The sequence below is a fragment of the Brassica napus genome, chromosome C4, assembly GCF_020379485.1.
Source record: "Brassica napus cultivar Da-Ae chromosome C4, Da-Ae, whole genome shotgun sequence".
NCBI classification, from domain to species: Eukaryota; Viridiplantae; Streptophyta; class Magnoliopsida; order Brassicales; family Brassicaceae; genus Brassica; species Brassica napus.
Genome location: NC_063447.1, coordinates 23,293,703 through 23,320,511, shown reverse-complemented (window position 1 = coordinate 23,320,511; position 26,809 = coordinate 23,293,703). Strand labels below are relative to the sequence as shown.

The 26,809-nt window shown below is 34.8% G+C and overlaps 1 long non-coding RNA gene and 1 pseudogene across 1 annotated transcript; one reads left to right on the top strand and one right to left on the bottom strand.

The window, feature by feature from the left end:
* Positions 1-225: 225 nt before the first annotated feature.
* LOC106395639 lies at positions 226-4,597 on the bottom strand. Its single transcript, XR_007322951.1, has 3 exons — positions 4,014-4,597; positions 1,145-3,801; positions 226-927 (listed from the first exon to the last, which is right to left on the bottom strand). It is a non-coding gene; the product is annotated as an uncharacterized LOC106395639 (long non-coding RNA).
* A 5,842-nt stretch (positions 4,598-10,439) lies between these two features.
* LOC106396435 lies at positions 10,440-18,394 on the top strand (annotated as a pseudogene).
* The last annotated feature ends 8,415 nt before the right edge of the window (positions 18,395-26,809 follow it).

The following is a 26,809-nucleotide window of genomic DNA, read 5'->3' as shown; positions in this document are numbered from 1 at the left end:
CACATGATAACCAAATTAGTATATATTCTTAAAAATTGTTTAATTATATGAAATTTTAATTTATTTACTTCATATTATCCATTATATTGATGATTAGTAAAAAATATCACAATAATTATTTTTATACATTTTCAAAATTAAATTATTAGATCAAATTAGAGTGTAGACTACAAAATAAGTCTATAAGGTAGACTTCGTAGGAAGTCTATATATATGTAGACTTCTTTTATTACATGTAGACTTACGAAGGATAGAAACGTAAAATACATTTATGTTTTTTTGTTTGGTCATAAGGGTTAAATAGTACTTTTACTATCCCTCTAGGTTGGTTTTGCATTTGACTGAAAGTGGGGTACACTTTTAGGTTTGACTTGAATATTTGGATTGGTTTTACCAAATGTCCCAATAATCAATTTGATAGTTAGTTTAATAAAAATAAATTGGTCAATATAAATATATATTTTCAATGATTCTAAGAATCATCTTAGTAATGATACGTGGTTAAGAAAACAATGTTCCATGCTTAATATATAGGGGATAAGTCTAAAACCTTTCTAATGTCTAGTGCCATGCATCAGAAGCCCACTTGGATTCAAATTTAACCATTTCATTTCATTTGTAGATACAAAAGAACAAAATTTCGTTTCATTCGTATATACAAATTTAACCATTTCATTTCATTCGTAGATACAAATTTACAAGTGGGCCATGTGTCAGAAGCCCACTTGGATTCAAATTTAACCATTTCATTCGTAGATACAAAATTTAAAATACAAATAAAATGAAGGGTCAATGAGGCCAATATACAAATTGTGAGAGGAAATTAGGTAAGTGTGTAAATTTTTTAATAATTTGTGAATCGGTAGATGGTCATGCGATCAATGAAAACTTTGCCCTCAGTGACCTCTGACACTCCTACGACTCCTTCTGCACATTTAGATAATTAATGTTGCGTGTGAAGTTTTATAACACGTGGTAGATTAAGCTAAAAGACAAAATAGCGATGAGGTACTTTGCGCATCAATTATAACGAAGGAAGCAAGGAGTAGTTAATAATTTCCTAAACCATAGCTAACCGAACATTAGATTTTGGAAATTAAAAACTGGTTTAATAAAATATAGTAAAATATGGAACATTGCTTACATGTTTGTGAAATGTTAAGCGTGTGAGAGAAGCTTTTGATGTGTTTAGAAGAGCAGATATTGTTCTTTTTACGAACGCTGGGGACCAGCGTCAGTAACTGAAAAGTACATCCTCGCCATCGGAAATGCAGCGCCGTTAACACAAGACAAGCATACTTTTTCAGCCACGCGGTTAGACGCAATAACAAAATTAGACGCTGGAAATATCAGCGATGGCAGCGTCTTCATTTTTAGTCGCTGCGGCAAGTTCCGGTAGTTTAATTCACTTTCAAAATCGATCATCTTGTCTCCACCTAAATGTTATTTTTTGTCGCTAACCGGCCGCAGCGGCTATGAAAAGAACAGGGCTAATGTTATGAAAGTAAAAAAGGAGTGGATATATGTGTCAGCCAACAGTTGAATTGTGGGTGTTGAAAAAAATACATCTACTGAACTGTTATTAAAAGTTCAGCGTAAGCGACAACTGTCAATCATAAGAAAGATCAAAACCGGATTTCAAAAGCCCAAATTGGTAAATCGAGTGGATAACCGGTTGTAATATCAGATAGAATAAAACATGAGAATAATCGTCATCCATGTAGGCTGTGAAATGAAGAGCGTGTATGAAGTTGTTATTTAGATGCCTGAAAAATTACATTATGTAACTTACATCTAATTTAGGGCCCACATACAAATATTGAGAATGGTTCTGACCGGTTTCCATGCATAGTATCCGAAAAAATGAAATATGAAACGCTGAACCCGCAAGGTTATATATATATGGTTATATACAGAATAATAACCGGGTATAAAGCATTAAGGAAATGTATTATAGTAGAAGATGTGTGAGCCCATGTAAAACAAATAAGAGCACGAGAAGAAATGCATGATGTTCGAACAAAGTTTAATAGAGAAAATTAGAAATTGGTTATAAAAATTGAAAAGCAAATAGCAATGTTTTTAAGAAAATAACATTGAATTGTGAGATTAGACTCTGAAGCTACAGGTGGAACTCGTAGATCATAACAAGAGCCCTTTGTATGAGCTCTAATCACTAAACCCTAAACCTAAATATAAACCCAAAACCCTAATCATTAAATTTAAACCCAAATATAAACCATAAATTCAAATATATAAACCCTAAACCCAAATAGAATAGAACAAAATAAATAGCATAGTACATATTGGTAAACCCAAATAGAATGTAACCGGGTATCGTTTTTACTATCCATTTTTAGGTAATATTATCTAGAAGAAAAATATGAGTGAAATAACTTTGTCAACACTTGGTCTAACACAACTATGAACTATATCGATATAATATGAATACACTAAATAAAAACTATTTATATGGTTTACTGAATTAATAACGGGCTTCAATTGAAATTATATATTGGTGCAAACGAGTACATACATGTATCTAAACGACTTCAATTGAAATTATATATTGGTGAAAACTAGACCCTAAATCCTAAACAATAAACCCTAAACCTAAACCCTTGGGTAAACCATAAACCTTTGGGTAAATCCTAAACCATAAATCATAAACATTAAACACTTAATCTTAAAAACACTAAACCGTAAATATTAGACCTTTGATATAATCCTAAATCCTAGGGTTTATGGTTTACCCAAAGATTTAGATTTTAGTGCTTACTATTTAGTGTTTAGGATTTAGAGTTTAGTGTTTTGCTGACGACGTTAACAATATTTAAACAAAAATTTTGTTTAGTGTTTTGCTGACGACGTTAACAATATTTAAACAAAAATTTTTTTTTTGGCAACTAGTACTATTTTTTATTTATTTTTACCCTTTTTATTAATTTTTTTTAACATTGTTAACGCCGTTAGCAAAACACTAGACCCTAAGTCTCAAACCCTAAACTCTTGGGTAAATCTTAAACCATAAATCATAAACTTTAAACACTAAATCTTAAAAACACTAAACCCTAAAGCTTTGGAAAAACCATATGGTTTACCCAAAGATCAAGATTTTAGTGTTTAGGATTTAGTGTATAAGAGGAGTTTGTGATCTTCATGTAGATTTATGTATTTATTTGTGTGACTTGGTAAATTTTCAGTTTTTTAGTATTCAAAATATATAAGTTGAATATCGAAGTATTTTTTCTTCTATCCGAATTTTGTAAAACTAAACTGGTTATTTGTGGTGGACAAAATTAATTATACTAAATTGAATGTGAAAAATATTGTAGATGGCCAAATTGAGTTATTAGAATATATGAAGTAGAGTTTATACATGGATCTTATAACCGGATATTGCATAGTTCTGTCGGATCATACTTATAATAGCCTTAACATCTAACAAAAACAAAGGAATTTACTTTCCAATCCGTGTCTCACATAAACCGAACAAAGAAGAAAAAATACGATAAATCAGATCAACAAAAAAACAAAACAAAAATAAGGAAAAAACAAAAAACATGAAGACGCATTTCTTACTCACCAAACGCAGTACCAAAGCAAATCAAACATCCAGTTGATATAAAATGAGAAGATAAACGAAGACGATTCCAGGAGCACGGTGGTGGAGATAAAGGCTTACAATGATGATGGCGGTGGAGGCGAAGGCGGACGCTTACCAGGATGGTGGAGCAGCGGCGATTGAAATACTTGTATTCTTCACATGTATATAGAGATGACTCAAGTCATATATGTCACCTGAAACAAGAAAAAAAAAAAACATAATTTTGATTCAAATAATATACTGAAAAAAGAATAATAGTACTTCCGGTGATAAATTTTTTTTGAAAATTTTGGGCACACGCTGCAACATAAGATGATTTAAAGCTTTTTCCAATTCTTGGAAAAGATCAACTAACATCCAAAAATATAAATGAATCACGAAATAAAGAGAGAAATTGGATTTTTACCAAAAAATGAAGAAAATTCAGTAACTAGTGAAAAATTTAAAGTTTACAGGATTTCATCAGAGCCTTTGTCATGAAAAAAAAAACAGATCTTTATTTAGAGAGAGGTGAGGAAGAAGAGAGAAAAGAAGAGATATAAAGAGAAAGAGAGAGAGAGAGAGCGAGATGACTCGATAGATATAGAGTCAGCTTAAGTTTCAAAAAAATTTCATAATTAATTTTGGTGTGTGAATGAAAAATTCTGAAAAATAAAGACAAGGGTGTTAGGCCTATGCATGTGCCTATCGGCAAGTTAGAATATGATTACTACTGGCATTATGAAAAATCAACAGTATCATGTCAATCTACCTAATTAAATTTGTTTTTGTGGTTATCCACCACAAATTCTCTAAAATGAATTCAAATTTAAAAAATTCAAATTTCCTGATGGAACTGAATCACCCAAATATCTTTTATTTGAAATATTTAAATTTATCTGAATAATGCTAATTTATTACAAAAAAGTGAGAATAGTTACATAACCAAATTGAACTCGGAATTTTACCGGATTCTTAACATTGTTATCCAAATCAAATCAAAATAAAAATAACCAAACTGAAACCAAACCCAAATTCATAAATAAACGAGTGGTATCTATATTTCTTGAACCGAAAAACTGGTACTGAGCCGAAAACTGAACGTCCTTGCATAAACATATTAGTGAACAAACATACGGATTAATAAACGTGTCAACAAAAACAGTAGCGCAGATCAAAATTAGTAATCCCTTTAAATCTTATACCATTTGGCTTGACTAGCTTACTTATTTTGACATTCCTCTTATTTTGACATTCCTCTTCATCTTTACTGAATCTACCCACAATCGAACAAGCTTTTTCGATAAACTTAATACAACCATTCATCACGGTAACTTTGCATATATCCAATAGAGAAGCAAAGATTGACACCAATCTGAATAGAGTATCAAGAATAACCGACAAAACGAAAGAAAACCTCGGATTCAACGGGATATGAAAGTAAGAATAAGAGAAAGAGGGCAGTAAAAACTCTGATTGAAACTCGGAGAAACTTAGATATGTCCAAATCATAACAGAGAAAGATAGGAGTTAGATGCAACTCTGATCTGGTTGGACTTTACACAACAAAATTAGCCTATGCGAAAAACGAAATCGCCAACGCGAAACTTGAAACTCGCCAAAGTGAAACAGAAAATCGATCCTAGATCGGAGCTATTTACAAGCAAAAAACAAAAGAAAAAGGATGGTAACCGGCCGCAAAAGCCACCGGCCACCGAGATTGATCTTGATTAAAAGCTTGTTGTAGAGAGTGGTTGGAGAAAATCACAGAAGAGAGAGAACGAGTATATTTAAGCTTTTGTTAAATTACATTTAACAATACTAAAAGGGAGATATGCTCAATGGAGAAAGTGTCTACCTAGGATAAAAAAATCAACCAATAGAAATGTTCCTTTTTGCTACGTCAGGCCGACTAAAGTCGAAACTCGAAATAGATTAAATACCGTGCTTTTTAATTCCCGTCAAAGCCCAAAAAAGCCCAGAAAACATATTCACATTTCTTTCTACATCTATGACGATCTATCTTTTCATCTTCCTCTTTCCCATTATCATCAAAAAACCTAAAGCCATTAAGAAACTCCTCGTGATGATGACCACCGTCGTCTACATTAACCCGTCAAAACCATTAATTAACACTTTGAATGGGTACAACTCTTCATATTCCCTCTAACTCACCATTATAATATCCTCACCGCTTTCATTGCTCGCCTATTCCATCCACCACCTAAACACATTCCACCGCTTGGCTTCAACAACCTTCGCCTAACCCTTTGATTGATGAACAGGTACACCAAAGTTTTATATTCCCATGTTTTAGTCTGTCAATTCATGTATACTCACTAATCTCAGACATGGACAGGGGCACTGTCATACAAAAGTTTAGAAGGTTCCCATCAGCTGAAGCCACAAATGAAGAAAGCCATGATGTTTTGATTGTGAGGAGGGTGAAGAAGAGGAGTATCCAGGTGGTGCCATAGGATGCGGCTATGGTGATTAGTTCATCGTCTTTCCCGTGAAGATTGGAGAAAAATGTAAAAACAAGACATGGATCTTGGTTCGTTGCTATGTATAAACAAACGGTAATGATTACACTACTAATATATGGGTTTTTCGTCTGCAATTAATTATGCTCCATATTTAAGTTCAAATACTATCTAAACTACGTTCTGCTTTTTAGGAAACCTTAGACTTTCACTTTGTCAAACAAGTAGTTACAACACAACATATGTTGGTCTTACTCACTCTCATGTGAATACCAGTTCCTCTCCTTGCGAATGCAATTAAACAGATAAATATGAATCTTGGTTTAGGTCTCAAGCATAACAGCGTGGTGTCATATCCACTGATCATCATGCTTTGAAATAATTGTATATATTGATATTGGGTTTAGATAGATCTGGCACTACAGAACATGTTTGATAGTTTATCTTCTTATTGTCTTGAGGACTCTTTGGTAGCTCAGTTTATAGACATGAAGATTTCTGGAAACATGATTAGGAACCTTTAGGCTTTCAAGGGGAGATTTCAAATCGAGGAGTACAATCTCTGCTACTAGAGATACTAAGCTTTCATTTAAGTGTAAACCTTGAACACTGTTTCCAGGCTGTGTTTATGTTTTCTGCTCCAGGTTTCTAAAAAGACGGTGAAGGCTCTGATTGGGTCAGGTGGACAGAGATTGGGAACAAAACATTTCAAGCTCACACATTTCGAAGAGGTAAGATTTCAATCCTTTATCACAAACCGCTGGCGCATTGGTTCCACTTAGATTCTGGGTAAAGTGATTGCTTTTGTCATCAGTGTTTTACAAGTCACCACTACACTCACTGAGTTACTATTTAAATCATTTGGTTAGTAAACCTGTATTGGTTGAATATCGACTTTATTTGTTAATTAGGTATTAACTGGTATACGACTGAGAGAGAATGAGTTTATCACGACTAATGATATTTGTTTCGAGACAGACATTTGTTGACGTTAGCTACTGTTTTATTTTCCAGAAAATAAGCTCGGGATAGAGCGAAGAAGAATTCCTGGATCTACAAATCCTACACTTTGAAGGTTGGATGGTAAATTTTATTATATGTGTTAACTCTTTAGGTCTCTCTTTATCTTTGAGGAAGTTGATGCGGATGCAGCCAAGTGTTTGGTGTACGTCAGTGATGTGTTGTTATAGTTGTTTCTGAACTCATAATACTAACTGTGGCTGAGTTTTACAGTTCAACTATGCAGTGTTCTTTAATTATATGAGTTTGATGAAGCATGAGAACATGAACCTAATGCGAATATGTTGCACAGATCCAGAAGTCGTGGATTCACTGTGTTGTCTACATGTTTTTACTCTGATGAAGAGTGAAAAACAATAAAGAAGAGTGCCATGTCTGAAAATTGGAGGTGGAATAAAAACTCATTTGGTTGCTTTTGGTTTTCTTCGTTGTCCCTTTTGTAATGTTCTAAAACGTGGCCGCCGCGGGCGACTTTCCGGCGATTAAACGGTCGGCGGTCTCCGAACGTGGCGATTTGGTTGCATGCGGAGGATTAGGCGGTGTGGTACAGAAAGTTTAGTTTTTTTGTTAATCTGAAGTCGAAAATCGGTTTATATGTGGTAGATCTACAAGATTATAATGCAAACTACAATTAAAACCCAAAGGATTTAAAGATTAATCAAAAAAATCTATGGCGGCCGCAAAAAGTTGTTTCAGAAATCGTGAAGCCCTAAAAGAATTCTGAGGAAGATGATGAGTTATTTACATAAATGCCACTCATTTAAAAAAAATTTGAAAAAGATCAACATTGAGTCAAATGGGACTCGAACCCGGAGTTGGATAGGAGGCGAACACTCCTATAACCACCAGACCATGAGAAGTTTTTGTGATTTAGATACATAGTATTATAATAACTTAAAAACAAGTCGGCGATTAATCCCCGTATACTCCCCGGTTTTTTCATTAGGCGCTAGGCCCAGCCCGAGCACCCGACTAACGCCTAGCGTAGTTCCGAACAAGGAGTTTTTACTGAGAAACTATTGTACAATTTGCGATTTCACATTCGTTTTATGCCAAGTGAGTGTGTATGAAGATTTGCTAATAAGAATATCTCCGATTTGTTATCTATGGTTATCAGTATTGTAAACTCTTGCAGGCCTTTTATTATATTTGAGAAGCAATTAACTTAAATTTTGCAAATAATTAATATTACCTTAAGAAATTTCATAGATTTATCTCTGTTTCTGTTTTCAAAAAAAAATTATGCTTTTTAATTATACTTTTTTAAAAAAATTGTGCTAATCTTCTGTAAACCTACCATGAAGCATTATAAAGGATTAGTTCTTTAGAAAGGACTCACGAAGAAAAGTATATTGCTGAGATAAATAGGAAATATGTTAACACATCACTTGGTTCATGTTTCCCAAAAACAAAAAAAAACAGCCAAAACTCTTTAAATCCATTGTTATAAAATCATGATATTTTATTAATTTATACGAAAATTTAGTTTAATTAAATATTTTCACATTTATTTACTTCTAAATATGTTTTACGTCAAATACTAATAATAATATTTGATTTCATATATTTAGTTATTAATCGATATATATATATATATATATATATATATATATATATTAGAATGTAGATATGTTTTAGATGTAGCATTAAACTATTAAACTAACACTAAAATATTAAAAGTTGATGATAGAGCTCATTGAAAAGAAAACAAACAATAGAATTTCTTATACGTATAAATTTTATATTCATAACTATTTATTTATCATTTTAATAAAATTATAGAAATATATTTCTATATGATTTCTTAGTTAATTGCTACCTTATTATTATACTAAATTACGTTCTATTTTGAATAAATTCATTAATTTACAGTGTTTATTAATTTATTAAGTTTATAATGTAAATTATGTTTTGCGTTTTTTATTGTCTGAACCTCTCGCTTAAGAATAAAAAAGTTTTTTTTTGTTGATGGGTGATGGACTGGATATTTCATAAAAACGGTGTGTATGCAGAGTAAGTTTATGTGAACGGAAAAAGTACATTTTACTTGCTATTTTCCAAAATTGGTGTAAAATAAGATATTTACATAAATAGGTGAATACGCTGTTGCAATATGAATGAGATTTGTTTCTGATTTATTTTAGTTGTGGTCAGGGGCGGACGCACTAACAACGGTACATGGTCACGTGCCCCTACTGATTTTTATTTTTTTTCTTAAGTAACTTAAATTAATTTGATGAACTATTGTTAGTTTACTGAATAAAATTGAAAATGTGCTACTATCAAAACTTTTTTTACTGTTTCTAATATTGTGCCCCGATTAGAAACGTTTCTAAATTCGTCCCTGGTTGTGGTCTATAGGCTGTTGGCAATTTGACTTTGACAATGTAAATATTGTTAAGTGCATTATTGGAAAACATTTTCTTCTCATGCATGTCTTTGTGACGAAATATCGATTCTTTTCGACTAAGATCAAGATTTAGACGAAACAGCAAAAAAAAAAAAACAAACTCTGTCTTCTTCACTTTTTATTTTATATAATGGAAATAGGTTTAACAAAAACTTTAACTCCGTGATTTGGTGAAAAAATAAACTAAAATTATTTATTTATACAATATTTTTTTTTTAAAAAAGGTAGAGATGAAACAAAAAAAGTAAGAGAAAGATTTAATTAAAGGCTCATTCCGTTGACAAAAAAAAGCTCATTCCGCTTCTTAAGAACAAGAGTTTAATCTACGATATATGCAAATGTTTTCTAATTTAAAAATATAATCTAAGTGAAGATTTTGTTGTAAATATTTAAAACTTTAGCAAAATATAATCAAGATGAAGAAATTTATAATTTTTAATATTTAGTAGTTATGTGGTTTCTTCGAACTCGAAAATGCAACAATTCTAAATATTCATATTATTTTTTGTTAAAATATCTATAATATAAAAAATATTTTTTCGATCTGCAATAAAATTTTAAAACTGTCATTAAAATTCTTTTAATATATAAAAATTATTAATATATATTAGTACGCATATCTTTATTTTAGATTTATGATTGTACACACATTTTACTATATATTTTTAAGAATATTTTAATTCAAAAACAATTGTTAGGTCATGACCATTGTAAGATAAAAGTATATGTAATATTCAAACAAAAAAATCCATATATGTCTTTCCTCTTATACTATATCTTATACACTAGATAGTTTGTAAACACAGGAAGATTTTATAATATTTGATTTTAACATAGCAAAATTATTACTAAAATTTAAATAGAAATTATACGCGCGTAGGGCAGAAAAGGATCTAGTTTGTGTAAAATTTCAGTTTTGTTGTTGAATTTGAAATCTTTGTAAATTAATTATAACGTGTTTCGGTGTTATATGAGTCGTCTTCTTTTATTCTCACCCCGACGAAAAAGACACATCTTAGCTTTAGCACCGTCGCGACCGAATTCGAAATTCCGGTTATCTTTAACCGCCGAAAAATTCACCGTCCTGTAGCCGCGATCGATATCGGATCTAGTGGCTCCCTTTCTTCGTCCAGATCTCCTACAACTGAATCCGATATTTCGACCTTGATTATGGAGGCGATCGATGAGTTGTCTCAGCTTTCGGATTCAATGAGACAAGCGGCGGCGCTGCTCGCTGACGAAGATCCGGGGGAGAGCTCTTCTTCTAGACGTCCGGCTACTTCTCTCAACGTCGTTGCCCTAGGAAATGTGGTGTGTTTCCTTTCTCGTGTTTGTATTTAGTTTCTATCCTGTGATCGAGTGTAGATTTTGGATGCCGTATCGTGGATCTCAATGAGGTTTGTTGAAATATTCCTGTAACCTAGGAGTTTAGTCAGGTACGATGCATTCATTCTTCGTTCGTCGCTTGTTTTGCTGTGGTTCTCTTCATCATGAATTGTTTGATTCTATGAGGTTAATACCTGGAAGGAATAAGGTTGATGTGTTTGATATTTGTAACTGTGAGAGTTTCAGGAAGATAAAAGTAAGCTTTGATCTCTCTCTTATGTAAACCACTTGTCTGCTGGAAGATAGAAAGGAGACTTTATTGCTCTGTTTATGTCACTGGGACGTGTAAGGGTTAAGTTTTCTCGCTTTGCTTGCTGGAACAGGGAGCTGGGAAGTCCGCAGTTTTGAATAGCTTAATTGGTCATCCAGTTCTGGTATGTTGTATACAGAGTGTGCGGGAGTTTGTTTACGTCACTATTGACTGCTGCGTTTTCTTTAAGCTAACCACCTTCTTCTGTCTCTGTCTGGTACAAATTACGATGGACAGCCGACGGGTGAGAATGGTGCTACACGGGCTCCTATAATCATTGACCTCAGTAGGGAGGAATCTCTGAGCAGCAAGGCAATTATCTTGCAAACTGACAATAAATCTCAACAAGTTTCTGCAAGTAAGGCTCCCTATATACACCTATGTAATTTGGAAATGATTTGTAATTTTATTTCTGCATGTAGGATACAGTGCATTGGATTATTGTGTATGTAATGTTTTCGTTTGTTCTGCATGGATCTTATGCAGGTGCCCTAAGACATTCTCTACAGGATAGGCTTAGCAAAGGAGCCACAGGGAGGGGTCGTGATGAAATATACCTAAAACTTCGTACAAGCACTGGTTAGTCCTTTCTTACTTAATCAATCATAATTCTGAAGCCGCATTTATTGGTCAATTTAGCATTCATCTTATCGAAGCTAAGTTTTGGGTATCTGAATATGTCCCTGACATCAGTGAACGACTCAGCTGTAATGTGTTGCCACCACTAACTAAAATGCTCATTATAGCAGCTTCTCTTTTTTTTTTTGGGTAGAATCTAAGCTAAGTTGTGGATATCGGATTATATGTATAAACAAAGGCTATGAAGCACTACATATCAATTGCTTCCTTACCGTTTTCTGTAATCATCATGACATATTTGTCCCCTTTAAATTGCAGCTCCACCACTGAAATTGATTGATTTGCCTGGACTGGACCAGAGAATTGTTGATGATGCAATGGTAAGATTATGAACTGCATGATGTCTTTGTCATTCCCCTGGTCCACCTGTCAACCATACACATTTTCAACATTTTTATTCGACATTTTCTGGCTGAAAGGGAAACGTAGATTCATTTTCTTATTTTTATTTTTATTTTCTTGTAATTTGTTCCTTTACTCTCTTGGCAAGATTGGTGAACATGCACAGCACAACGATGCCATACTGTTGGTTATTGTGCCTGCTAGCCAGGCGTCTGAGATTTCTTCCTCTCGAGCCCTGAAGACCGCAAAGGAGTATGATCCAGACAGTGAGTACATTACAATTTTCATTATTGGAACCCTTCATTAGATTTTTGAAGTATTGCGATTGCCCTTACTAAACCATTGGATTTTCTTAAAATTTACTAGAACAAAACAATATTCACATATTTCCCTGTTTATAGGCACTAGGACCGTAGGAATTATCAGCAAAATTGACCAGGCAGCAGAGAACCCAAAAGCGCTTGCAGCAGTTCAGGCTCTTCTTTCAAACCAGGGACCTCCGAAAACAACTGATATTCCATGGGTTGCACTTATTGGTCAATCTGTCTCAATCGCATCAGCGCAGTCTGGAGGCAGTGAGAACTCTTTAGAAACTGCTTGGCGTGCTGAGACTGAAAGCCTCAAATCCATTTTAACTGGTACTCCACAAAGCAAACTTGGCAGAATTGCCCTGGTGGACACTCTTGCTAGCCAGATTCGTAGCAGAATGAAGCTCAGGCTACCAAATATCTTGTCTGGGTATTTTCTCGCTCTATATGTTTGCTTTAAAACGCTATATTTGCAAATGAAAATGGATTGCTTGTTTTGCATATTTTCTATACTTGTACTTTAGGGAAGACTTGCAGTTTGCTGCATGAAAGCCTACCCGCTTCTTAATCTTTGAAGTGGAAGTAGTCTTTAGGTTTAGTTACTTGAACTTTCAAGCTCCCATCTTTATTAGCGCACTTCTCATGATATGTACTAGAAAGCTTTATCCCAATATGGTCTATGCTTATCCTCTGTGAATCTGATATGTTTCTTCCATCTCCCGTGTCATTACTGTCTTTTGTTTTAGTTTTCTGGATGATTATTCAGGGACATAATTCTGGTTCTTTTGAGAACTCTGAACATTCAAATTCTGTGCTTACATGCAGACTCCAGGGTAAGTCTCAAGTAGTGCAAGACGAATTAGCAAGGCTTGGCGAACAACTAGTTAGTAGTGTTGAAGGTACAAGGGCTATAGCTTTGGAGCTTTGCCGTGAGTTTGAGGACAAATTTCTTCTCCACTTGGCTGGTGGTGAAGTGAGTATTTTCCTACATAAGCTGAATAATACTATAGTCTGGAAACTTTAAATAAGCACACCCTGATTGCCAAGTAAAATATCTGATCACCGTTTTCGTTGTGCTACTTGTAACGGAAAAGGTTTAGTGCTGTTTTAATGTAGAGAGGATAAAAAACTTCAGGACGATTGCCTTAATATCAGCTGGAATTTAATGAAACTAATATTGGATGTGCATACTCTACTTTTCACTGAACAAGTTTTTGAATTGCATGTCTTGTGATTGTGCCTTTCATGTGGTGAAGCCACTTTTGGAGCTCTGTAAATTATTGTTGTTTTTAACAAAATTTTGTGCAGGGAAGTGGTTGGAAAGTTGTTGCAAGTTTTGAAGGCAATTTCCCCAACCGTATAAAGCAGCTTCCATTGGATAGATACTTTGACTTGAATAATGTTAAAAGGGTGGGTTTCTGCATTTTTTTGCCTCAAATCATATGAGCAAATAAAAATTTAGATGGGAGTTTGACAGTTGATTTCCTAACCGTTTCAGATTGTATTAGAGGCAGATGGTTATCAACCTTATCTTATATCTCCGGAGAAAGGGTTGAGATCGTTGATAAAGATTGTTCTTGAGTTAGCTAAAGACCCAGCACGACTATGCGTTGATGAGGTGTGTCGATGTTAGCATTTATAGTTTATCTAGTGTTGCTTCCTCTACCTTCAGCTGCATAGGATTGAAATGCCTAAATTACTAGTTGCGAACATTGGCCATTGCTTGTTACTCATGGTCTGTTCAACACATATTACTATAATATTTTAGTTGTCACGATCTAGATTTATTGGAGTCGTACTCAGTCTTATTGTCAATACTGTCAAGTTTCATTTTTATTTTTCATAACTGGTTGCTTACGGGCTGAACTTTTGATTAGGTTCACCGAGTGCTTGTTGACATAGTTTCAGCTTCCGCGAATGCCACACCTGGTCTTGGGAGATATCCTCCTTTTAAGAGAGAGGTATTAGTGCTTTTCACTGCTAAGTTTTCATCTTCATAATTGCATTCCTTTTCTTAATATGCTTATGAACCAGGTCGTTGCTATAGCAAGTGCTGCACTTGATGGATTCAAGAATGAAGCTAAGAAGATGGTAGTTGCACTAGTTGATATGGAGCGTGCATTTGTTCCACCTCAGCACTTCATCCGCCTCGTACAAAGAAGGTAACATCAGCTTTCCTGTCTTTGTTTTTCGGTGCTATCATTTCGAGTGGCTTTAGCTCATCGAACTGGTTGATCATTAATTTAATTTCTTTCTTTAACTGTATGACAGTTTTAACTACAGTTACATATTCACCTTTCTTAATAGTTCCATAGCTGCAGAATTTGCCTTCACTACAGTTACATATTCACCTTTCTTAATAGTCCCATAGCTGCAGAATTTGCCGCACAAGTCCTGATATTTATAATATACTCATTACCACAAGCTTTATTGTTTTCGTTTTTGATGCATATCTCATTATTGTTACGTCCTCTGGCTGCACGGTTTACTATCGTTGTCAGAATGGAAAGGCAACGTCGTGAGGACGAGCTTAAAGGTCGTTCATCTAAAAAGGGACAAGATGCAGAGCAATCTCTCCTAAACAGGGTTTGCCTTTATCTCAAAATAGATCTGGATTTTTCATACTGGATATTGCTTTCAAGTTTTTTATATAAATTAATGATGTAACAATTCTCGTTTCTGCTTTGTAAACCAGGCATCTAGTCCTCAGCCAGATGGTTCATCAACTGGTGGTAGCTTGAAATCATTAAAAGACAAATTTCTTCCGCAAGATAAAGATAAAGAAACGCCAGAGGTCTCTGGTCTAAAGACTGCGGGACCTGAGGGGGAGATAACAGCAGGTCCTTACTTTAATATAATTTCTTCACAGTGGCTTTCTAACGTAGTTCTTTTTGCTCCGACCTTGCATTTATTGCTGCTAAGCTTATCTTCAGCTCAATTGCGTGATTTCTTCGTCTTTTCTATTTCCAAACTGCCAGTTAAGCTGTGGACTGGTGTAGGATCGGCTTTTCTTGAAATTATTTTTCTTTTTTTTTTCTTGAAATTACTTTATGATAAATAATCACCAGCTTTCAAGTTTTTCTTTCAGTTGACGATATCTTTTTTTTCTTTTTCTTGCCTGCGACTTTAGCGTGAAGTAGTGCAAGATGCACTTTCATGGTTTTAGTTTGTTATAAAACCAGCTTCCATGGTCTTCAACTTAACTTTACTCTGTTGCACAGGGTACTTGATGAAGAAAAGTGCAAAGACAAATGGCTGGAGTAGGCGATGGTTTGTTCTGAATGAAAAGACTGGAAAGGTTAGCGTTTATAACAAGTATCCTTCATGCTATTCAAATATTTGCAAAAGAGAAAGCTGTGTGCATTTTAATTTTAACTGTTATGCTAGCAGTATATAATCCTTTACACAGAAAACGTTTTCTTTACGTTAGTGCTGATGACAAAATATAGATGCTCCATAATTAACATTATACCAGTGTTTTTAAAACCAGACCGGAAGCTGAACCGAAATTTTTTTGGGTCACGGTTCAATATGGTTCGACCGGGTCAAACGCGGTTCAATACTTTGGTTTAATATATTGTTAGTATATCAATTTTAAAGTAATGTTATTAAATATGATACATAATTAAAATATAAATAAATTTTAAACATAATACATTATAAATATAACCTAATTTTATGTTTAATGAATGATTTATTGATTTTTGATAGTTTTTAGTGGCTTTTATCGGTTTAATAACTTTGAAATCCAATCCATCTACGTGGCCGGTTCATGGTCGAACCAATTACTAGAGCCAACCCGGCTATATAACTGGTTCATGGTGTCGGTCCGGTTTTAAAAACACTGCATTATACTTTTTTTTTACTTAGAACAATTTAGTTATGATTGTTGCTGAAGTGATCTGCCTTTGCATTTACCTTTCCTCAGCTTGGTTATACGAAAAAGCAAGAAGAAGGGAACTTCCGTGGCACTGTAACTTTGGAGGTATCATTCTCTTCCAATATTTACTTTTCGTTGGTCGAAGTTGTATCTGCAATTAAAAGATTAATAATAGGGTTTCGTATTAAATGGTCTTCTGCCACCTGTTGATGAATGATGTTTACCTGTAATTGTGAAACCTACTCTGCAAAACGTTTAATTACCGTTACCACTGATGAGAAAACCTGGATGCTTCATAAATAACGTTTAGATTTCGCAATTCTATCAAGATTCACAATACGTACATTTTTGTCTCATGAAACTCTGTTAATATGTTCAGGAATGCAGTATTGAAGAAATTTCTGATGATGAAGGAGAGAAATCAAAGAGCTCGAAAGATAAGAAATCAAATGGACCAGATTCAAAAGGACCAGGCCTTGTATTTAAGATAACATGCAGAGTTCCATATAAGACTGTACTTAAAGGTATGTCGAGCTATTATAAAAGTTAGCTGCTTGACCCTCTTCTTTTGTGCTGTATGTATGAGCAAGTCTTAAAAAAACTATTAATGTTGCAGCGCACAATGCACTGATTCTGAAGGCTGAGAGCATGGTCGATAAGAATGAATGGATTAATAAGCTGCAAAAGGTTATCCGAGCCCGAGGAGGCCAAGTAGGTGGCGCTTCCATGAGACACAGTCTTTCAGAAGGTTCACTTGTAAGTCACACAAGGACAACATCCCTATATGGCTTGAAACGCTCATTGTTGAATGAGTATAAGCTGACGTCTCTGTGGGTCATACTTGAAAGAGGGTTAACCATATTACCCGTAGAGACTTGGTTTAAATGATGTGGTGTAAAATACGGTTTTGCTTTGGTTGTCCGCGTTTCGTTTCTTGTTCAGGATAAGATGGTTAGGAAACCGGTTGACCCGGAAGAGGAATTGCGGTGGATGTCCCAAGAAGTACGGGGTTACGTTGAAGCTGTTCTCAATAGCCTTGCCGCAAATGTTCCAAAGGTAGACTAGACTAATTAGCATTCTTGAGAAATTAAAGATTTCCCATGTCTATCTCGCTTTTTTATTACTCGGATCACATTACTTAAACCCATTTGTTGCTTCCAACAGGCCATTGTTCTTTGTCAAGTGGAGAAATCAAAGGAAGACATGCTGAACCAGCTCTATAGTTCTATAAGGTTTCATATCTTCTATCTCATAAGTCGTAGTGTAACTCAATACGACTGTGATGGGGTGCTTATTTGTCTCTCTCTTGTATTGATCTGCAGCGCGATAGGTAATGAGAGGATTGAATCTTTGATTCAAGAGGATCAGAACGTCAAAAGAAAAAGAGACCGTTACCAGAAGCAGTCATCTCTTCTTTCAAAGCTCACAAGGCAGCTTAGCATTCACGATAACAGAGCAGCAGCTGCTTCAAGCTGGTCTGACAGCGGCACTGGTATAAATATATATATAAATAAATAAACATATGCTCTCTCAATATTGTGCTAGCATGTAACCTTATTTTTCTTGTGTTGTATTATTTGCAGAAAGCAGCCCGAGAACCAATGGAGGCTTGGATGAATGCGTTTAACGCTGCTGCTAGTGGACCGGACTCATTAAAGAGGTATGGATCTGGTGGTCACAGCCGACGGTACAGTGATCCAGTTCAGAATGGTGAGGATGATTCTTCTGGGTCTGGTGGTAGCAACCGTCGCACCACACCAAACAGGCTCCCACCGGCACCACCACAGTCTGGTGGGTCATCTTACGGGTATTAGTAGAACCTGTTTCACAGGTATGTTATTGGAAAATCATATACACATTCTTTTGTTTTCCTTCTTGGGATTGGTCCCCATTTCTGGGACTAGCTTTTTTCTTATGTCTTCATTAGGTCATATATAAAAAAAAGAGTGATTATATGATGATATGAATATGATGATATGAATATGATGATGATAATGTCCTTGCGTCTGTTTGTAGATAAAGATATTTTTAGAGGTACATTTGGTCATGTTTTTCTTTTTATCTTCAAGATAAGCGTTTTGTTTTCTTAACATCTAATCTTGGGAAAAGCTAAGTGTAAATTTTCTCATATTTAGCAAAGCTTTTATTTTTGATGGAATATGAAGTACAAAGACAAAAAGAATTTTTAATTTCGTGGGTGAAATGAACATAGTGTAGTTAGAGAATTTGTTAAAAAGAAAATTCTGCTTACTCTCTCTCCCGACACTGATTTTGTCAACAAAATTTTTAAGCAACATAAAATTTTATTAGTATGATAGAATTATTTTGAATTGGAAAAAGGCAAAAAGCTCTTTCTTAATTAAGTTTTCAACGTTGAAAATTAATTAAGTTTTCAACGTTGTAATTTTCAACGTTTTAAATCTGTAACTTACAAACCGTTAAGTGTCACCTTTTTTCTGCTGTATCGTTTATTTCGGATATAAAACAGTTAAAATGAAATGTAATATGAAATGTAATATGTTATTTGAGAGATTTATTAGTAATACATAAATTTTACATTTTTACACATCGGAAATTTACACTTTTTATTTTAAAAATCTGATTTTTACTAACAGATCTACAACATTAAAAAAAAAAAAAATTCAGTTTTGAAAATAAAGTTTAGAGTTATTTTTAGAGAAATTCTCTAGGATAGTCTTTTGAAAAATTCCCTATGATATACCTAAAAACGTTTTTGTCACAAATATAAATCTTAAAAGTAAAAATGATCAAAATAGACTTAAATGTTTTATCAAAAAAAGTAAATATGGACTTATACTTCTAGGGTTGATTAATCTAGACATTAGGGTTTAGAGTTAAGGGGTGGGGTTTAGAGTTTAGGGTTTAGGGTTTAGGGTTTAAGGTTTAGGGTTTAGAGTTGATGAGTGGGGTTTGTGGGATAAGATTGCAAATTTAAAAAAAAAAAAAAAAAAAAAAATGCTATTTTGGTTGATTAATCTAGACATTAGGATTTAGAGTTAAGGGGTGGGGTTTAGAGTTTAGGGTTTAGGGTTTAGGGTTTAGGGTTTAAGGTTTAGGGTTTAGAGTTGAGGAGTGGGGTTTGTGGGATAAGATTGCAAATTTTAAAAAATAAAAAAAAAATTAAAATAAAAAATGCTATTTTGGTCATTTTAGTTTTGAGGTCTATTTTTGGGACAAAATATCTATTTGAGAGAATTGCCCTAGTTTTTTTTTAAAAGATTTGTTATAAAAATTACATTGAATGAGAAAAATAACCAAAACAAGTTTTATTAACAGAAATTGCATCACATAACCAAACAAAACACTCAAATTAGCTAAATAACCAATATCCTCTTCTCTCTCTCTTCCTTTCCCTTTCTATCTCTCTCATCTCTTTCTCCAAAAATCTAATTTTGATTTTTTTTTGTTATTTCACAAATTCTCCCTTTTATTAAAGAGTGAAAATACATTTATACCATAGGAAATCTAATTTTGATTTTTTTTTTGTTATTTCACAAATTCTCTCTTTTATTAAAGAGCGAAAATACATTTATACCATAGGGTTAACTAATGTAGATTTTTTTTTTTTGAACAACAACTAACGTAGACTAAGAGTTTAGAGTTAATGGGTTGAGTTTTGACGATAGGATTTCAAATTTTTAAAAATTAAAATTAAAATTTTCAAAATTAAAAAGGGCTATTTGGGTCATTTACTCTATTGAATGCTATTTTTGTGACAAAAACTTTAAAATGGTTATCTGAGAGATTAAGTGACAATTATGGCTTTTTAGACCCGAAAGCTTCAAACTCGTATAATAAATATATCTACTAAATTTGGAAGAGTACCTATCAGAAAATTTTATATCATTTTCAATCATTGCAAAAGTTATTTTTTCTCTTCAATAGATAATCGAAATAACGGGTCCGGCATTTTCCTTTTTTGACATCAGATGACCATTATATTACTTAAACTTGAAGTGTCTAGGCAATCAAACCATAATAGAACAACTAACAAAACAAAGTTTTTTTATGGAAAGATAAGTTCTTAATAGAGAATCTGAAATTATATTTTGTCCTCGAGGAATGTAAGATATCTTGAATTCTTGGAATCACCTTTGAAGAATCTTTATTTCTTCTAGCTCTGTTGAGAAGTTTGGCAATGCATGAGGTTATTTAATTATATCATGTATATGCATGCAGTCTGTTCCAAAATTCGGGCAAATTGAATGACATAATAACATACTTTTCATGCCCAAATCAATGCTTCTAATTTTGAATGTAAAGTTGACTCATGTCGTCTTATATTTTGTTTCCCTGTTAATTGGATTTGTGGAGAGATGTACTTCCAAACTCATCCACATCCACTGAACTGAGAGGTGGGGGAGCCTATGATCCATCCACCAAACATATGTTCTCCATCATGTGTGGCGCTCCAATGTCCTGTACCATAGGTATATTTGTGTTCTTCTGATATGCTTCTTCTTCTTTCGCACATGGTCTTTCTTCAATAAATTTGCATGCCGTCTATTATTCTCCAGAAATTTGACATCTCGTCTATGATTCTCCAACCTCGAAACTTTTTCTATAGCTTGACCATACATAATAACTACTCTTGAATCTGCCTTAAAAAAGATGGCGATATACAGTTCTTTCTTGCATCATGTTGCTTTCGGTCTGGACATCGTGCACATGAACATAACAATGTTTGCCTCTCTTAAAAGAATTTTGATTACAAGCAAATGTAATAAATTCCTTGCAACTTTTCATAAACTCTTCAGAAACAATTTGGATTGGATCAATGTGTTGATCCATCCATTCTATAAATCGAAAATTATAAGACATTTTTCACTTGTTTTGTTGTAAGAACGTATGCTATCTTAAGTTGTAAAGAAAGTGAAACCATTAGTATTTATTTATAGCCAAATCATAGTCACGTATCCTTGTTTTTGCCACGAAACTGGTCACGAAGATTTTCGTACGTAACTAAAATTCAAATGTATTCCCTGACACCTGTCCTTCTTACAGACTGATGGGAGAGAAGTCATATTTTTTTCCATGAAATGTTTTCTTGGCTTATTTTCCTTTTTATTTTAAAATCCTGACATTTTTACTGGACTGATTGGTAGGATGTTTTTGGTGGAATGGTCATGATTTTGTTACAATTTGTAATCGTGACTAACTTAATCTAAAAATTTAATATAAATATCTTGAACCACAAAATTTTCTTATCAAGGAGTAGCTGATTTTTCATGTTTATTTTCGTGACAAACTGGTCACGAAATTTTCGTGGCTATATAATAACTAAGGTTTGTCATGTTTTTGTCCGTGACAATTTCATGGTTATTTTGGCCACAAGATTGACACATTTAGTCACTTTTTTTGTATTGTGACAAATTTGTAACCATTTTGTGACTATCTTCACAATGGCCACGATTTGATCGTGACCATTTCGTGGCTATAACTGATTATTCTACTAGTGAAAGAAAAGAAATCAGGTATATAAGGAGAATACCTAGAAGAAAGTAAGTATATTCACAATCCCGCAGAAGTTTGAAAAAGAACTAAGATTTACACAACTTTATAGTTCTTGCCGAGTTCATCATATATTTACGGTTTCATAATTTTCTCTCTATGATCATCCTTGATCAATCAATAAATGTCTTTAAAATAATTCACGATTGAATGTGCATGTGCATTGATCTCATACGTACCAACTTCAGATGAAACATATCCCATCAGGGAGATTGTACTTCATGAACTAGACATGGGTTAAAGAGACAAAAGGAAAATATGCCATAATCCACGATAACTACATTATCGACTACAACGAAAAGATGAAAGGTTTCTGCAATTTTGGTCTATAGCTAGTTGATGATCATGCTCTTGAGTCCTCACTAGAAAAAAATTAGTAAAATTTGAAATCAAGAAAATATATATATTTTTTGAATTCGCGAAAAGGTTTGCATGTCTGTATCTCTGTTTTCTTCTTGTTATCTTGAGATTTATTAACCATATTGGTTTAGTCGGTTCACACATTGTAAATTGGTATACTATAAACCAGTGTAGATATGTTTGGCTTGTATGGTTTAGGCGACGTTATACATATAAACCCTCATGTAATTACCTTACTGATTAATGAGATTGAGATAATTTGGTAATATGGCATCAGAGCAACAAATATCTCTTTCTCTCTAACGATCTTCCGCTTTGATCATCGTTTTTTCCATCTGATTTCACCAGAATCTTCACCGGCGACGATCACGGTTCTCATCTCATCATCTCCATTTCCGTTTCCCGATCAGAATCAGCTCAAATCTCACGATTCATCATCGTTCCGAGCCGATCTCTGTTTCTCTGATGGGAAAACGCAAATGCAAGTCAACGTTTCGCTGATCTACACCAGATTCACCGGAATTTGGTTCTCCGCATCCTTCTACCGCCAACGATCGAGTTTCTGCTCCTCGTTCACCTCCCCACAATTCCACCACTCAGAATCGTGCTGAGGTCTCTCGTCCTCACAGCGCATCTTCCGATCGTCCTTTTGAAGTATCCAATTCTCCAGATAACATACACTCGCCTTATCATCTTCACAGTTCGGATCATCCTAGTTTAGTGTTAGCCTCTGAACTAAGTGATGGTAACAATTATGGAGTCTGGATAATTGCGATGACTACTAGCTTAGAAGCTAAGAATAAGCTAGATTTTCTTGATGGATCTATCGTGAAACCGCCTGAGAATGATCCGTATTATCGAATCTGGTGTCGTTGTAACAGTATGGTGAAGTCATGGTTGTTGAACAGTGTGACCAAGCCAATCTATACAAGCTTCTTGTACTTCAAGAATGCATCTGATATCTGGAAGGATTTACACACTCGTTTCCACAAATCGAATCTCCCTTGGCTGTACAAACTTCGTCATCAGATTCATTCATTTCGTCAAGGAAGTTTGGATCTCTCTTCTTACCACAGGAAGACTCAATCCTTGTGGGAAGAACTTTCTAGCATTCAACCTCCTTCTCGTACTATTGAAGACCTTCTAGCTGAGAAAGAAACAAATCGTGTCATTGATTTTCTCCTGAGCTTAAATGATAGCTATGAACACATTCGTAGTCGCATCTTGATGAAGAAAGTACTGCCTACTATGTCTGAGGTGTTTAATCTCCTGGATCAGGAAGACAGTCAGAAATCTGCTTCTAGCGACTTCAATCATGCTGCCATTCAAGTCTCACATCCTCAGGACACTGGTCAGAAATTGTATTCTTCAGCAACTACTGGAGGATCTTCTAATGCTTATCCACGCCGTGACAGACCCGTTTGTACGTTTTGTGGTCGTGTTGGTCATATTGCTGATAGGTGTTACAAGAAACATGGTTACCCTGCCAGTTTCAAGTCTAAGTTCAAAGGTGATCAGACTTCTACTCCAGTTCTTGCAGCAGTAACTGCTACAGATTCTACAGATAAAGATTCTGGTCTTTCTGGAGATGCACTTTCACCTGATCAGATTCAGCAACTTGTGGCTTTTCTCAATAGCAAACTTGAGTCTCCTAGTGTCACACCCACACCTGAAGTTCACTCTGTCTCACTATCTTCCCAGCCTTCTTCTTCCACAGTCGTTTGCCCAATTTCCGGTACATTTTTTTTCTCTATCCTATGTTCTTTTACCGGAATTGATAGGCGTTATGTTTGTTCTGTTAATGATGCATCTTTGCCTCTCAACGCTTGGGTCATTGACTCAGGTGCCACTAACCATGTCTCTCATGACAAATCTTCCTTTTTCAACTTTCGTTTTCTTCCTAATACCACTGTCACACTTCCGAATGGAGTTCTTGTGAGCATTGTTGGAATAGGAACAATTAAACTGGGTAGACACTTAGTTCTTGATGACGTTCTTTATATCCCACAATTCAAGTTCACCCTACTAAGCGCTAGTTGCCTTACTAAGAGTATGGGTTGTCTTGTATGGTTTGACGCTGATTCTTGTGGTTTTCAGGATCTTACACGGGGATTAACGATTGGGATGGGTGGAGAAGTCTCTAAACTCTATTTCCTGGATATTGAGTCTCTTTCGTCTTCGCCAGGTATCAAATCTCCCATTGTTTTATCCACTGTTTCTAGTTCTCTATGGCATAAGAGACTAGGCCATTTATCTTTTTCAAAACTTCAGAGTATGAACTCTTCTTTGTCTTTATCAAAACAAAAAGAAAATATTGATTCCCATTGTCATGTTTGTCATCTTTCGAAACAAAAACATCTTCCATTTGTTTCTCATCAGAATAAAAGTGAAAATCCTTTTGATCTTTTACACATTGATACTTGGGGTCCTTTTTCTACTCCTACTCATGATGGTTTCAGATATTTTTTAACCATTGTAGATGATTGTTCTAGAGCTACTTGGGTCTATCTTCTTAAACATAAATCAGATGTTCTAACTATCTTTCCAACTTCATAGAAATGGTAGAACGTCAGTTTAATACTAAGGTTAAAGGGGTTAGATCCGACAATGCTCATGAAATCAAATTCACTTCTTTCTATCAGTCAAAAGGCATTCTTCCTTTTCATTCCTGTCTCGAAACACCCCAGCAAAATTATGTGGTTGAAAGAAAACATCAACACATTTTAAATGTGGCTCGTTCTTTTCTCTTTCAATCTCACATTCCTCTTGCTTACTAGGGTGATTGCATCCTCACTGCAGTTCATCTTATAAATCGTCTTCATTCCCCTGTTTTACAAGATAAAAATCTTTTTGATCTTCTATCAAAGAAATCCCCTGACTATGATCAACTAAAAGTCTTTGGATGTCTTTGTTATGCTTCCACTTCCATTAAGAACATACTTAAAAATTCCCCTAGCTGGCGTCAAAGGTTACAAGCTTCTTGACATTGAGTCTAATTCCATTTTCATCTCTCGTCATGTGGTGTTCCACGAAGAGCTCTTTCCTTTTGCTAAACAGGATCTCTCTTCTTCTGAAACAACCTTTTTTAAAGATCCTGTTAAGCCACCTCCTATGCAAACATCTCCTCTCGATGAGTCTAATTCTGTAGAACCATCTTCCGTAGAGATTGTGCCTTCTGCCAACTCTACTAATGTCCCTGAATCTTTCATTCAAACATCGCATAGGAGGGTCAAAAAGCCTGCTTATCTTCAGGATTATTATTGTCATTCAGTAACTTCCTCAACCATTCATCAAATCTCTGAATTCCTCTCTTATGACAAGCTTTCTCCTTCTTATCTTGCTTTTCTTGTTTCCATTGATAAAGAACTTGAACCCACAACCTATACTGAGGCACATAAACATTGGGTGTGGCGTGAGGCGGCTGCGACTGAAATTGATGCTTTGGAAGGTACTCGTACTTGGGTTGTTTGTTCATTACCTCCCAACAAAAAAGCTATAGGCTGTAAATGGGTATTCAAGATAAAGTACAATGCTGATGGTACTGTCGAACGCTACAAAGCACGTCTTGTTGCCAAGGGATACACACAGCAAGAGGGTATAGACTACACTGAGACATTCTCCCCGGTTGCTAAACTCAATTCAGTGAAACTCTTACTCAGTCTTGCGGCTATATTAGGGTGGTCTCTCACGCAACTTGATATCTCAAATGAGTTTCTTAATGGTGATCTAGATGAAGAGATTTATATGAAACTTCCTCCAGGGTACTCATCTAAAAAGGGGGACCTTCATACTGTTTGTAAACTTGAAAAATCCATATATGGTCTCAAACAAGCATCTAGGCAGTGGTTTCTGAAGTTTCAATCTACTCTTCTTGGCTTGGGTTTCAACCATCTTCATTCTGATCATACATGTTTTCTCAAACATACTGATGGCGCTTTCCTCTGTGTCTTAGTCTATGTCGATGATATCATCATTCCGAGCAATAATGACTCTGTCGTCACTGCCTTGAAGCTTCAACTTCACTCTCACTTCAAACTTTGCGATCTCGGTGCTCTCAAATACTTTCTAGGCCTTGAGATTGCTAGAAGCTCTGAAAGGTATATCTGTTTCACAAAGAAAATATGCTCTTGATCTCTTAAATGAAACAGGTCTTCTCGGATGTAAGCCATCATCAGTCCCTATGGATCCTCATCTTAAACTTTCTCTCGAGACTGGTGGTGACTTAGTTGATCCAAAAGCTTATCGACGTTTGATTGGAAAGCTCATGTATCTTCAAATTACTCGACCTGACATCACCTATGCTGTAAACAAACTCAGCCAATTTAGATGTGCTCCTCGCCGAGAACATCATCAAGTTCTCCTTAAAGTTCTTCACTATATTAAATGTACTTTTGGTCAGGGCTTGTTCTATTCTTCTACGGCTGAGCTTCAGTTACAGGTCTTTGCTGATGCTGATTGGGGTTTGTGTCTTGACACGAGATGTTTTATGTCTGGGTACTGTATTTTCTTGGGCTCTTCACTCATTAATTGGCGTTCTAAGAAGCAAGATACAGTCTCCAAATCGATGGCTGAAGCAGAATATAAGAGTATGGCAGCTGCGGTTGATGAGTTGT